Source organism: Dromaius novaehollandiae, chromosome 15 (genome assembly GCF_036370855.1).
Source record: "Dromaius novaehollandiae isolate bDroNov1 chromosome 15, bDroNov1.hap1, whole genome shotgun sequence".
Lineage (NCBI taxonomy): Eukaryota > Metazoa > Chordata > Aves > Casuariiformes > Dromaiidae > Dromaius > Dromaius novaehollandiae.
In genome coordinates, this window is record NC_088112.1 from 9636959 (window position 1) to 9652719 (window position 15761).

The window sequence follows — 15761 nt, forward strand, 5'->3', positions numbered from 1 at the left end:
AGCTTTGGACTGAAAACTCCAGAGTCATTAAAAAAATAAAAAAGCCCTTTTTAGTGCAACATTCCTGCTGAAACCCACGGTAGTAACTGATGCCTGTCTGACATCTGGGAGAGCCCAGCCAGCCCTTCCGGTGGGTTTAAGTGGCCCCTCAGTTCATCTTTTCTCTCTTCATCACCTCTCTGTGGGCCATGGACCCAGCAAGAAGAGATAGTGAGAGGATTGGTGGAGCCTGGCTGAGAGAGAGCAGGGGATTTCCAGGACAGGGCTTGCTTATAAGCACAAGCAAGGTCTTCAGACCATTTAGCAGATTTGATTTATTAGCCTCCAAGTGAAGCAAGAAAAGAGGTTCAAACTTCCCACCTCCCCGTGTCTTCCCTTTCTGACACCACTCACCACTTCTTTATAAACAAGGGGAACGTTCACAAAATATCCTAAGCCTAACAGTTTCTTCTTATATCTTCAGGGAAAAAAATCTCTCTTATCTTTCCTCTGAACAGGTAGTAAAGCCCTGTCTAGTCCGGCTTTCATCCCAAGCTCTGATGAAGTCAGCAGAGGCAGGAAGAGCTCGTGCCTTTGGATCTAGCTCTTGCGGCCTTCCAAATTGCAGATTGAGGGGTCCCTTCAAACAGGATCTTTTGCTCCAAGGAGGTAAGAAATTTCTTTTGTTCCAGTCTTACCTGTTTGTCCTGGCATTTAAGTGTGGAAGTGTCTGTGGGATGAGATTGTAAAGCACATGGATCATTTCATATCCAGAAAGGGCATCTTTTCCTTCCAGTCTGCTCTCGTTGCTGCGGTTGGAACCAGAAAGTTGAGTATTGAGCTTTATTTTGCATTTTTCTTTGCAAAATGCCCTGGACTTCCTTTCGCTGAAACTCAGTCATTGCTGCTGCTTAATTAACTGTTTCCAAAATCTGAGAAACCATAAATCTTTATCCCAGCAGGAGTTGCATTAAGATTAATTTTCTCAGAGATGAAAGGCAAACAAGATAGCGTGTCACAGCAGGATGCCTCTTTCTATATGGACAGATATTCCACCTTATTATTAATAATAGTGTTTTATTGGAGCTGGTGTAAACAGATTTGTTAAAAAAAAAAAGAGGAAATGGTGCTTTTGTCAAAACGTTGAATATTTTTCATGTAAATCTAAGCTATTACTAAAAAAAAAAAGTTTTTGTACAGATCAAAGTAAGTGACAATGTCTCTCACTCAAGGAAATTATCATCTGAGAACATGACCCAGCCTATAGTATCTAGGTTTAACTCAGTTCTTTAACTCCAAATTTTAAAATAGGCTGCTGTGTTTTGTTTTGTTTTTTGTTTTGTTTTGTTTTAATAAAAGAATAAAAAGATTACTAACATCTCCTTACCAGGCATGGAAGTATTTGGACTGGTAGCATAAAATAAGTGAAAAAGACCCTAGTACTTGTTTTAAAGTCAAAATGAAGTACAAAAAGCTGATATTGTGAATCTTTTTCAAGAACAATGCCTGGAAACCTGCAATTGTTTGTAGGATAAGTTGTACATTATTTTTTAGCACATTTCTGTGATTTAAAAAGAAGTCTGTGTTTTCTAACTAAAATTTCTGCATTATTTCAGGTTTCCAATAGGTGCTTTAATAAATTATCTATTAAGTGTCTGTAGTCCAATCCTAATCTACTTTGCTATTTAAAAGAATTCCACTTCCAAAACTTAAATCATGGTTGCCATTTTAGTACCCAGGCCTGCTCATCATTGCTGAAATAATGCAAGTGTACGGCGATGACAATTCCACTGTAATGAAATTGTTTCCCTGATGGTATAGCTGTTATTGTTGTGAGCTCCTTTAAGCACTGTATTTTCAGATAAAAATTATTCTCTTAAAGGAGTTGAGATAAAGAAATTAAGTAAAGAGAGGGATATGTAAGTGCCTTGTGCCTGGAATTCTGGCTGTACTGAATTGCGATCTTATATATGGCTCATATTAAAAAGGCACAAGGATCATATTGAAGTCTGCTAGCTTCTTTCATGTGTAATGGTATGAGCTGTTTGTTTCAGAAACTTGTGTTGTTCAGGCAAGGCACTTTCAGAGCTGGTGTTGTCACAAGGCGGATACCAAGTCTATAACTAGCAAATGTATATGTTAAAACAATAGGGAAAGGAATGTCAGGGAAAAAACCTGATATTCCATGCCATTTCAGAAGTCAAGCCAGGGGAAGGATACAAGGATATCAGGGTAATTCCCATATAGTTCCTTTCAAAAACACTGGGGAAAAATAATAAAGAGGAAAAAATGCTGGTAACGGCATAATATGACAGCAGTCACGTGCCTAAAGTTTTAGGTCAATTTTAGGAAGCCAGATTGTATCTCGTGAAAGTGGCGGGGACTGAGGTAAGTCTGACACTGATTTTTATTGATAAACAGAGCTGGCATTAGTGCCCTGGCTCCCAAGGACAGAGGCCAGGACATGGGCTACATTTTCCTTCAGTTTGCCCAGTGGGTGATCTGCGCTGATCCTTAGCTGTGCTTGGTGGTGCTGCGGGAAATTACTATATTCACTTATTCCTGCTACTAGCTCTCTCCATGGCCATGTGGAAGAATGACAGGGAAATTCTGATCTGTGGATTCACAAGTTAAAAGTGTTTTCCTGTTTTCCTAGTAGGTAGAAATTGGAGCCTAATAAGGCTGATGCAATAGACCATATGTCAGCATGGTAGGTGTGCTAAAAAGCATAAGTGCCTGCTACAGAAAAGTTATTAATGATACAGCACTGTAAGTGCCCTTGGCACAATGTGCTAGGGGGATTGTGCCAATGCAGTGCAAAGTCTCTGCTGCTAGAGTGTACAGGGCAACATAACCAAACTCTCTGGTCAGCCAACGTAAGGGCAAAACTTTCTGCCTGGCATGAGGCCCTCCCAATTCGCATGGTTCTCCAACCATATCTGAGTAAATTTTCAAGAGTATTAAGAAAATTTGGGGAAAGTAAGAAAAAAATTTTATAGTGGTATTCCATCTCTTCAGGCCAGCAAAGTATCTTGTGTCTTACAACAACTAACATCACTGAAATGTGATATCTCCAGTGCGAGTTTTAACACATCTTATCTTTAAATAATGTCTGGCTGATTAACTCTGAGAAATGCTTTTTGTAGTAGATTTCTTTAGATTTTCCATATAGTGACTATGAGATGGGGAATAATCTGTTCTGATTTGGGGACTTCTCTTCCTCTCTCCTGCCTCCTCTCTCCTGCCTCCTCTCTCCTGCCTCCTCTCTCCTGCCTCCTCTCTCCTGCCTCCTCTCTCCTGCCTCCTCTCTCCTGCCTCCTCTCTCCTCCTCCCTTTATTCATAAATCTGAATTTCATCACTCAGAATAAATTTGTAGAAGTTTCAGGACATATGTAGCTTTGAGCCTACTGGTATTAACTCTGACCTTTTGAATTCAATTGGAATTGTATAAAAGGATTAAGAAGTAAAAATCCTTGCCTGAAAATCTGCTTAAGGTTGAGAAGTGAAGATCCCTGATTCTTCTGGTTACCTCTGGCACACTTGCTTGCCTTTGGCATACTCACTGTTCAAGACGAAAATCTTACAGTTGAGAGATGGCAACCTATGCAGTATTCATAGATTAAAGGATTGGTTTTGAAAATGGAGATATAAAAGTTGTAACCTGAAGAATGCTTAGGAAAAGCATAATTAACAGATGGGCTTCCAGTCCTCCAAGCATTTACAAGTGTGCTGAACCACCTCTGATAACAAAGATGGCTTATTTTAAGCCCTGAGGCACACTGAGCACATTTTGCCTTGACTTGTTAGCACAGCCTGTAGTAACTAAGCAGCTTTTAAACAAATTCAGTTTAACCAATGACAGAAATATAATTCAGTCTATTCTAAGTGTCTCTTTATTCATGCATCACAGATGTTATTGCACAAGTTGCATGTCAAGGTAATGTTTTTTTCCAATACACATTAGAGAAATAACAAAAATATTGATATAAATGAAATGGAACAAAGACATATTGGGATGAGAGTAGCAGGAAGTGGCCAGAGCTACTTTTTGTTTCAGTGTTCTAGGAAGAAGTTGTTCTTCTAACAAAAACTGAGTGTGTGCATGGAGGCATAGCACAGAAGAGACTGTTATGCTGTAGAAGCAACATGAAGGGGGAAGGAAGATACTACGATGGCTGAACAAGAAACATTTCTCAGCATGGTCTCGGGATCTTGTCAAGTCCCCTGAAGTGGCAGCCAGTGTCTCTGAACATGGCTGTACTAATTATTTCTTTGAAAGGTACCAAGAACATATAGCACTTATCAATACTTCAGCAGGAACTTCACCTTTTCTGAATTTTTTATCAAAGATGTTTAAAGCTATATTTCCAGATGGAGAGGTAAGTGGTCTCACTATCAGAGATCCTAACAATTTTAAATTATGGGATATTAGGTGATCAGCACCTTTTGCTTGAGAGAAAGAGAAAATAGCTGAGCACCACCAGGGGAAACTGAATAACATTTATTGATCACTTCTGAAGTGATCTATTGATGGCACACAGGCATTCCTTTAGTCTTCCAGACTTGAGAACATAGGCAATTTCTGTAGATAAACTTACTGTTTCTTTATGTGTCCATTATTTCCCTTTTAAGCCGAAGCCTTTTGGGTGCTAGTAGCAGCAGCTGACTTGATTTGACAAAAGGGAAATGGCTCCATTATCCGATCTCCTTTTTGACCAGGGTTTTGACAGTCATGCTTTTTTCCCCCTGTGGAAGTGCTCCTGGTAGAATCTGTATCTCTTCAATACTAGTTGTCCTTTCATTTCATTTCATGCTGAAAAAAATGGTGTCTGTTCAGAATATGTCTGATTACATCTCAGCTGAGAGTTAATTATGATACCTCGGATAAACATTTAATACGTTCCTTTGATTAGTTGTTTGTCATAAATGATTTGGCTTGAAAGAGTCTCCTGTTTCAATCTTGCCCTTGAAGACGCTACTGGAATAACCTTGCAGTGTGACTCATTTTTGGTATGCTCTGTCTTCAGTGATTTCTTTTTCTCCTTTTATCTTAATATGGTAATTAGATATAGATCTTGGGAAACCTTTGTCATAAACAGGAGCTTCAGAAGACCACAAATTTATAATTTCTACTCTTTTCAGTGTTAATCCAAGAAGCACAAATTATTTGCTTTTCACCTGCATTATAGTGTCACTGGATTTGCTGCTAAGATCCTGTTTCCTGAACTCTTATGACCAGTTCCACTTTTTGCAGTTGAAAGTGCTGAGCCCTCAGCATGTTTCTATTAACATCATTGAGTTATACTAATCAAAAATCTCCCTTCACCTTTTATTTAGCTCTGGGCAAGAAACTCCTTGACAATAGGCCTTAAATGGTGGTATTACAGTATTTGTGCTTTTGCAACATTTAAGGCAAAATGCTGCAAAATGTTTGTCACCTTGAATCCTTGAATCACTCTTGGAAAGAACCTACTTCTCCTGTCTGTGCCCCACAATGGGTGGGGTAGAAACACTCCCAAACTAGCTTAACCTGTATTGTTACAACTAAAACCTAATGAATCTCAGTACAAAGCTGCTAGTTTGCTGCCCAAATCTGGGGTAGGTGAATTACCACAGGACCATGCTCTAGCTAATGATTTGTACCTTTTGGAAAATGTAATAGGTTTTGTAGTGGAGTGGGAGGCAGCTCTCTAGTGTGGTTTTGCTGATCCCTAGGATAGCCTAGCCACACTTGCTATGAAACATTGCAGATACACCTTTAGGCTCCTAAATCTCAGCAAAACAAAGTTTTAAAGGTGTTTTCAAAGGCAGAAAGAATGTAGGTAAATTCCTAATATGAATTTTATAGGTAAGTTAGATGTGTTATCTTGATTTCATATCTGCCCTACATCACTGGAAAGTTAAGTAATGTAAGACTCCTTGTGTATCTTATCTTTATAGTCTCTGTAGTGAATACACTTTCGAATTGTTTCACAACTCTATTACAGTTTTGTTCATGGGACAAGGTTCACGGAAGTTTCAAAGTTGCAGGCCAAGCGAAGAGCTTACTAGATTATCCAACAAGACAGGGGTAATATATAAAGAGGCAAAGAGATGCGATTTCGCCAGAGTTCCTTTCCAGACCTTTCCTACTAATGGTGAGGCATTCTTGTTTTATCCGTAGAGGAAGAGTATCTGAGTGGTTCAATAAACCTTTCAGAATTGCAGTGTTCATGATGGAACAATTCTGTATGACTGTTTCACAGTCTTTGCTCTGTCTTATTTTCCTGATACAGGTCATGACCTAAGACAGATCTTAGAAGTCTTTATGAGACTTTTCTGTTACCATCCTCATTAGTTCAACTTCTCCTCTTGACATGAGACTGATAGTTATCAGCTAAAGCAGAAGCCTGGATATTGGAATTGCATTATTTCTAATTCACCCGATGACTAATGACATATGCTCTCTTTCCATTCCTTAAAATGTGAATATAGATAGTCACCAATGCAAATTAATGCTAGATGAAATTATGAAAGTCCTAAATGCAGTCCTGCGGTAGGAAGGAGACAAATTAGCATAGCAATATCACTAATAAAGGTTACCGCTGATGACAGTGTTGAACAGAAATCGAGTGACTTCATTGGGAAGTTCTGATCGTGCCTCTCCAGGAAGGTGAAGCTAATGCTTTGCACTACGGTGTGCTCTGTCGCCTATGTGCAAGTGTTAAGGCTTTCCTTGTAGTATGTGAATAAGTGCAGTTCTCTCACCTGAGGTCCTCACATAAGAAGAGTAGAAAGAAATAATTTAAGGCTTAGCTTTCAGATCCATTTGCTTTGTATCTGGAGGCTATACTAGCGTAGACGAACCGGATGGTTCTCTGATTCCAGAGATGGTCTAGTCACTGAGGCATGGAGTGTGGTGCAAGTTAGTTTATTGAGATCTTACCTTAAGTGTGTGGTGGAGTGAGACTATTCTGTGTATGTTCCAATTCTCCTGTCTTTTTGCATGCTGATTATGAGGGAAAAGAGAAGATTATCCAGAAATGAAGAGAGAATTCCCTGTTGCAATCTTCCTGGCTACAGTCAGAGAAACAAGATCTGCCAAACTTTTTCAGTGAGTCCTGGGAAGTGCCTAACATCAGGTCACTAAAATTTATTTAAGAAAAAACACAGAAACAAGCCAGCAAGACACCAAAAGCTGCGTGGCCACATGATACAAAGCCCCAGTCTGTCAAGATCTTGTTCTGCTCATTCAGTCTTACTTGGAAATTGTGATGGTTTTATTTTATACTGGCTGGCTGTTTCAGGATTCGACTGTTCTCTGCCACTGGCATAAATTCTCCATTGAGTATTCAGGTTAATTTTATAGAAAATACAAGAGAATAGAGAATTTTATAGAAAATGCTAGAGAATTGGAGAATAATATCCTTTTCTATAGGTTTCTTAAGCTCTTTGGGTAGAACTCTGTGGTAGGGATAGAGTTATCTATAAAGCACTGTAAGTTGGGCCTTTAAGTTATATAGTATTCTGACAGTGTTATATTAAATTTCTTTAAAGCCAAATTTCCATAGCAGCTTAGTGGAATGATTTCAGACTTAAGGCTGTATAAGCACAAGCAGGATACAGCCTAGCAGTTGCAGAGGGATAAACTTCCCCAGGCTTGTTAGAAATGAGAGTTTCTTGCTTTTATTCTTCTGTGGCTGTAATTGATTTTTGGAAGACCTTGCAAAACACCTGATATAAAAATAAACAATCTCCATGTAATTGATATGGAGATGAAGTTCTCCACTGTGTATATAAAATGTGTAAGGTTTTATATAAATCTCACTTAAGTCAGTTTGAAATACTCTTACTTGCTTCATTGGCCCTCTAGGCTAAATTCTATTCTGGTGTAGTTCCAGTGAAGTGAACAATTACTCTTGGGATGAATTTGGCCAGAATAATTTGACCTTAGCATGATTTCCAGAGAACAGCGTTTTCTCTTCACTACCTTCCTTGAAACAAGTAAGACTTCTTGAGCTTTAAATGACACTAACTTTTTGATTGGTCCTTTTTTTCATTTTCTTATTCTCTGAGTAGTCATGGCATACATGATAAATTGATTAATAGCCCCTCTTTATAATCTAAATGAGACATTCATCTTCTATGCTCTTAAAATACAGAAAGCCTTTCTTAATCTTTCTTTAGGTTATTTGTTGGCTGTGTATATCTGATGCATTATTTCATGGATGAATGATTTCTTCTAACTTTGGTGCCTACATTTATATCAATATGTTTATTACAGAAACAGTCAGGTCTCTGACTATGAAGGCTTTGCTGTCAGCAGCTCAGTAGTGTGAGAGAGACCCAGTTTACCTCCATTATAGATGAAGGCACAACCAAATTGCAAATTGTTTTGCTCTATGCACACGCTGCATACGTGCAGGAGTGTCAAAACCAGATGGAAAATATAGGGGCTAAGCTGCAAGCAGTAGCAGATGAAACTTTTTACCAAGTCTTTAGCATCCCTCTCGTGTATTCAGAAGGATTCACCAGCAGGACTGTTTTCATGTCCGTTTGACCCTTGAAAGGGCTAAAATCTGCAGGACTTCTTAAAAAGCAAACACTTGCAACAATGATTTTGAGTCTAACCTGAATTAAATCACGGATGTATGCTTATCTCAAGAACTGATTCTGTAGGACTCTTTCTTGTTTGATTTTAAACATTTATATGGAAAAAAAGAAAACAAGAAAGTAACTAAAAAGTGTTGAAAAAGAGTTAAACATATTGTAATGAATTGTTGAACTTTACCTTGTAAAATAACTTCCATGATCTCAGATGTGATATTTTAAATTAGGGGTCTTATAATAACAAAGCAAAAAATTTTTTTGTACTTTGCCCCTCTTAACCCTGGTGATTAGTGGGGAAAAAAAAAAGAGGAGTGAGGTAACCTGGGAGTGCTTCAGGTGCTCAATGTGAATTCCAGTTTTGAGGAGTTGAATTTTGACTAACACTTTCAAGGCATTTGATAATCATATTTCCTTTTCTTAAGTTTAGCGAGTTTTAAAATCTATGTGGCTCACATTTTCATACTCTCAGATTGTTTATCCCCAAGTAGTTTAGCTGTTGCATGATAGAAAAGTCGGAATTTGTGAGCCATGCTCTTCTGAGAGATGCCCTTCCATGGGATGCAGTCCTTAGAAGCACATCTTCAAATGCGTGCGGAGGCACTCCAAAGAACTGGAACCCTGGTCTTCCAAATTTCACACCTTTATTAGACCATATTGTCTTTCAGGGAGATCGTGCCCTGGCTGTAGAATTTCACACATATAATACATGTTTATCCTATTTTAAACACCACTTCTCCTCCTGCAGTGATTCAGCATACATACATATGTATCATCATATATACACATATGATACATGTGTATTTACTCTGGCAGCACTCTTGCCTCTGGTCTCCTCCTCTCTTTCTCTTTCAGTATGTCCCCTAGCTCCAATTCCTTCCCAGCCCTCTTTTCACTCTGTCTCTGATAATGTCCACATTTTCTGATATGGGTGTTTCTCCTATATTTGAGAAGTCTCCAAGAGGTCATGATTAAAAGAGGAAACAAGAACTTGGACTGCTGCCCTCTTTTGAAAACTGTCCTTATCTGGATGGAAAAACATAGGTTGGTTTTAAATAAGTCACTTGCTCCCTCATAGTTTCTTTCATCTTTCTATAAAATGGGCATCACTTTTTTTAACATTGCAGAGTATGTCGAAAGGATATATAAGAGCTTATACAAACTCTAGATGAGCTCTTTGTACACAGGAACTCACGGCAGCAGTATCTGAATGCTGGAGACTGCTTTCTGTCCAGATTTTAGCACAAAATGATTCCTGGTTTGATCTATATTAATGCTATGTTGCAGTGGAGCAGAGGTAGTTGAATAAAAATACCTCTTGCTTTTGGAAAGATGTGAGTTACATTTGCTGCTACCAATGACATGTTTCAAAGAGAATTAGCTGGTAGCAGAAGGGAACCTGGAAGTCAGTAGATAACTTCTCTTTATTCTGATTACTATGTAGGCAATACTGTTGTTTTTTTTCATTAAAAAAAGAAATGTGAAGTAGCACTCTGCTTTCTTCAACCGTTGTTTTAAATATATTTGATGGAAAGTCATTTGCCCTCTGCTCCTTCAGGCACAAATTATTTTATGTCGAACCAGACGTTCTTGGAATGCCTTGGAGAATTGTTTCCCAGACCAAATTATTCTTTGTGCTCTTCTACGCTTTAAAAATGAAAAGATGGTGTTTATTCTGGCAGCATAGGCAAGTCTGTTGTGAGGATAATAAAGTCTCCTCAGCAACCTAAGTGTAAGACAGAAGTTACTTCAGGGAGGCAGAATAGCTAATTTCAGTACAAGTGGGAAGCTAAATGAAACCCAACAATTAGACCATACTTGTGTAATGACAAACTGACTTATTGACAAGAGGCTGTATTCGTAGTTATCTCAGTTGCTGTTATTAAAACATGGGCTTGCCTTTGTGTATATCAAAGGTCATTAAAATCCCAAAAGATAAATGGAGCAGGAAATTTTAAAGTCACTTTAGAGAGTTTCCAAATTTCAGGAAGTTTCAAAGCTGCATTTTATTTAGTACAACTTGATATATTTTTCTCAAAGTTCTTATTTTATAAATTACTAACTGCATTTGATGTTAAGTTGATCTGCAGTTAAAATCTCTTTAAGAAAACGTTAGCCTGAACTTTCAGACACTTAGCTTCTATTTCCACTTTCTTTTATGGTTGACTAGGCAGCTGCCTTTCTCCATGAGACCCAGTTTTATTCTGCCATCAAATTCCTGTTACCATGAAAAGATTTTGTAGTATGAAGTGACTTATATTTTGTTGTTTTATACATTAGTGTCCCAGTTTGGGTTTTGACTGGTAGATGTCAAATGTTACAGTGTGAGTTGGACCTTTGAATGCACTACAAAGAAGGCGGCGCATTTTCATGCACACACCATGGTGGGTTTTTTTCCTCCTATATTGCTCTATGGCACCTCAGACTCTGCACTGAGCTAAATTTGGAGGCAGTGTTTAAAGGTTTGTGGTGAGTTTGTACTCAAATAAAATTTATTACAAGAATGCATGTATATAGTTTTTCTTGTATATCTGAAATATGAAACTGTATACTACATTCTGAGATGGACTTATCTTTTCTTATCATTTGGTCCTCAGTTTCCATTATCTATTTAAACACTGCAGTTCACTATGTCCATTTTAAACCACATCCTGTGTTATTGTTGAATCTGCCACTGAAATTAGACCTTTAAAATAAAAAAATCTGGAGAGTTGCTACTAGAAGAAAAAGTATTTGTTTTTTTAAGATTTGGGCAATATACAGAGCAGACCATTATATTTAACATTTACAAGCTCTTTTTTGTTCAGCATTGGGAGGGGTTGTTTTGTTTTGCAAATACCATTGCAAAAGTATACTTCTATTGCCCAAATTAACACGGAATTTAAATGACTATTAATTGATAAATAAAGCTACTCAAGGCTATTCAGTATTCCTAGTACTGATCTGTTTCTGTTTGTATGGTGGGACTCTCCAAATCAAACCCTTCCCCTCTTAGACGTTGATGTGATGATGTTTCCCTTGTTGTCTCTCTTGTTTGAGTTTCGTATATTTAATTTAATGAGCACCTCAAAGGAAAGTTAAAAAGTGTTTAGTGGGCCCAGGGTAGGTCTGTTAGTTTCCATCTACTAATCTATTCTGTCCTGTTTGAACTTTATTTTCCCTCTATATTTGGCAGGGACCAGAAATGAATATGGCTGTGTCCTGTTGAACAGCCGCCACTGCCTCAAGCTGTTTCAGCAACTCACCTTGCCAAAACATTTTTCTTCCCAGTTTTGTCTCCTTGAGGAAGAAAAGACCTTTTGAGTTGTGCTTGTCACCTGATAGTTACTTTGGGACTAGCTGGATCAGTATCACAAGGAGAAATAGTTTCCTCATCCTGTCCTGGGGCAGAAAATGTTCACAAACTTAGCAAATCAACCCTGCAAACGTGGCTAGGCTTAACTTAAATGTTTTGTTCTGCTATTTCTGCTCTGCTGACAGCACATTTTAAATTAAATTGTAAAATGTTGTTTAAAAGTGAAATTCAAACTTGTAGTTTAGAGAAGGTTTGCACCTTATTATGCCACCTTCCATTTTGTTTCAGTGGTCGTATAGAGCTTGGAAATGAATCACAACTGAGCCTACCTTGCAAACTGCGTCTGTCTGAACAAACCTGTCATTTATCAGTAAAATTAAAATAATTTAACACAAAATATCTAAGCAGCTCTAATAGCAGGAATCTTTCCTTATATTTTTAGCATTATAACAATAAATATGTAAATAGGTTTTTAGTTTATCTCCTATAATTATCTTGCACTTATTTTGAAATCTTCTGTTTAAATATTACCATGTTGCTCCACAGATCTCAAAATCCTGTTTTGTAATGAGAGAGTTGTTTCATACAGGTTAAGACGTAAGAAGTTCACAAGTACAACTGAGAAATCTACACAGGTATTTGAAACTATAAAATGGTGTCTACCTCATGTTACAGAGCTACCCAATGCTGCCAAGGGAGGGGTCCCCCGTTACTGCAGACCTGCTAGATCGATAGTGTCGTTTCTCCTGCTGTGAACTTTTCAATATGCTGATAGAGCAGACGTAGTTTAGTGAGAACCCTGAATAATTAATTCAAACTTATCTGTTGAAAATGAACAAGTAGTAATTAACTGGACCTGATGTGATGGCTAATTAGTTGATGTAATGAATAGAGAAAGTACAGTTCCTTTTTTAACACAAATATTTTAACTGCTTGAAAAGACATTCTGCAATGCAAGCTATAGATACTTTGTTCTATTATTTTATATTGCAACCTCAGTTTTCTAAAACATGACCTGTAATGTTCCTAAAAAAGGCAGGTTTTAAAAGTCAGACTTTGTCAAACAGTAGATTATGTCTGTTGCAGCTACCTCTTTGGCTATGGAGTTAAAAACAGCTAACTTCTCAGTTTATGTATAGTTATTCGTAAATTTATAGGCTACTTGCCTATCCACCCTATAGAGCTGCAAGTCATTAACAGTTTGCAGTCTTTCCTTGAGTGAATCACCATGGATTTATTTAAAAGTTTTGTCATGTTTCATCTCTTATTCTGGTTCCCACTATTTTATTTTATACAACAACACTTAATTAACCAACACTTAATTAACCCACTAATTTTTAGCAATTTTAATATCAGCCAATATGCATAATAGAGTGTGTTGTCGTAAACCTGCCTGCTGATTGTGAATGTTTAACTAGAAAAGTAGCCCTGTTTCAAGAGGTGACTCTTTGCTCTTCATTGCTGCTGTTGGTGGGTTCACCCTTAGGGAAGGCAGCCTGGGGCAGGGATGCAGATAAGAGGTGCAGGTCAGGTGGAACAGGATGAAAAAGGGGCAGGGAGAAAAGCTGCTGATTTTGGCCCAGCTGATTCTCCAGCTGAAGCCTATTGCACCAACAAATCCAGTAACCCTCACTTGTTTGGTGTGCTTTCAGTGGTGTTCCTTCTTTGGCCTCTCTTGGTGTTTGAATACTGGTCATCTAGCTACAGCTTTCAGGTAAGCAGGGACTGTGATGGGGAGTGTATCAACATAGTGTTCTTTTCTATAATTTTCTCCTTTATTTTCTCAAATGTAGCAGCTGTGTGATGGTAGGGTGGGATTTTTAAAAGTGGTAGGGATGGATTAAATTTTGTTTCCATTGAAATCAAATTCCCTGTGTATTGCCTGAAAAAGTGTTAGGCAAATGCTGAGCAATCTTGTCATTTTCATTCTCTAATCCAATCCTTTACTGGAAAAGAAAATGGAAACTCTTTTTTTAAGGACTGATAAAATTCTGAGCAAAAGGAATCCTAGCTTCTTGCCTGAAACTTCCCTTTGGAGAACTTGTCTTTTTCTTCTTCCTCAAATATTTCCAGAGCATAAGTGTATAAACCTGATGTGGCATAAGCTTCTTGGGTTTCTCAATAGTGTTGGTGTGAATAGCCAGGGACATTAGGAATGTTCCTTAATTACAACTGGAGATGCTGTTGCAACCCTGAGAGACAAAATCCAGCTCGTAGCACATGTGGATTCCTCTCGAAGGAGGAAGGGAATTGTCCGAAGTGAATCCAGAATAGGCACAGCTCCTTTGGCAGTAAGAGGCCTAGGTGGTGGTCAGAGATTTCAAAGCATAGAGAATCATGTTTCTGATGGCTTGCAGCTTATGTTTTAACCCTAAATGCTCAAGCAAAAGCTGCATCTGATGACTGAGCAATTTTGATTAATAGCTTAGATAAGCAGAGAGGTTTTGTCTTGCCCCTCTCTAAGGGAAAGAAATACTTGAAAAGTGAAAAGGATAGCAGCTGAAGAAGAGCTCTTTGACTAACAGACTCAAATGTTATGTTGTTGCATGGGGTGTGAACTATCTGTTTCATTGCTCTCTATTTTCACTGCTGTTGTTGCACAGGAAACCACCTTATGATGTTCTTCCTTGTCTTGTTACTTGATTAGACCAAAAAATGTTTAGTGGAGCTAATTGTGCTAATTAAAACGGTGATTCTATTAAAATCTGGCCCTCCTTATAAAAAGATAGCTATTGAAAGCCAGAATAGACCAATGATCCCTTTAGCCTGATAATTTGCCTCTTACTGTGCCCAGTGCTGCATACTACAGAAATAGGCAAACTACATGAAGACCTCCTTGTCCAGTATTTCACCATGCCTAACAAGAACCTGGAGTCTTTAAACTGTTCTGCTTGAAACTGCAATAAATACCAGTAAAGTGTATTACATCCATGTGTTGCAGGCTAATTACTTTTTAAGAAGTTTGCAGTCAGTGGAAAAGCTCTAGGTGCAGGGTCAATTTAATTCATTTTAAAGCTAGCAAAGTAGTTTGCTCACAACAGCTCTGAGCAGTTCTCTGGTGCTGGGGCTTACTGGTATGGCTAACCCAGCTTGCAGAGAATATAACTTTTTTCATATTCCTCCTTTATTTTATTTCTAAGGGGATACTAATCCTCCTCAGTCAATTCTGAATATTAAATACATGATAAGAGAAGCTTAGAGGAACCTGGGAAAAGTGCCTCTCCTTCTTTTTTTCAGTTTGACTTCCAGCACTTGTTCAGCATTTTTTCTGCTTCTGCTGTAGGACCATGGCTGTGTGGTCCGGGTGGCTCGGTGAGCTGAGCTTATAGGCAGCTGCGCTCTCTGCTTCTAAAGCACCGTGCTGTTTCCATGTAGTCAGTCTTGAGCTCCACCGTGCTTTACAGTGCGGGAACACAGATTTCCTGCAAGAACCGTGAGTAGCAGCTGGGCCAAGTGGAGCCCCCTCCAGGCACCTGCTTTTGGACATGGGCAGGTATTACCATAGTCCAGTAATTGCCATATGCAACTTCAAAAACTAGGAACACTAGTTATCTGCAGAAGAGGCAAGAGCATAGTATAAAGAGACAGCATTTTACAGATATAATGTCTCACTACATAAGATAAAAAATTTTTCAGAAGAAACCCTACATCTGGAAAGAGAGACTAAAGAAATGCCTTGGAACAGAAAGACGAACTTAAAGTTGGAACAGATTTCTCCCACTATTTTATTTCTCTCTAACGAGCTGACCTTTTCTGAAAGATAGGTTTTTTTTACACATATATAGAACAGGTTCCTCAAATTGAAATCTTTGCATAGGTAAAAATGTCAAAGATCTCAGGGAAGGCAAAATTGCTTGTGAGGCTTGTGCTAAATGTAAACCAATTAAAATAACATTTGCA

The 15761-nt window shown here is 38.2% G+C and overlaps 1 protein-coding gene across 2 annotated transcripts in view; it reads left to right on the top strand.

Moving 5' to 3' along the window:
- Positions 1-332: 332 nt before the first annotated feature.
- ATP10B (ATPase phospholipid transporting 10B (putative)) overlaps positions 333-15761 on the top strand; it is a 162396-nt gene continuing 146967 nt past the window's right edge. Inside the window, exons 1-2 of one of the 2 annotated variants that reach the window (XM_064520855.1) lie at positions 333-648; positions 13514-13575. The gene's annotated coding sequence lies outside the window, so the exon portion shown is untranslated. The remainder of the gene's footprint in view (positions 649-13513; positions 13576-15761) is intronic. The other variant, XM_064520856.1, reaches the window with a different exon arrangement.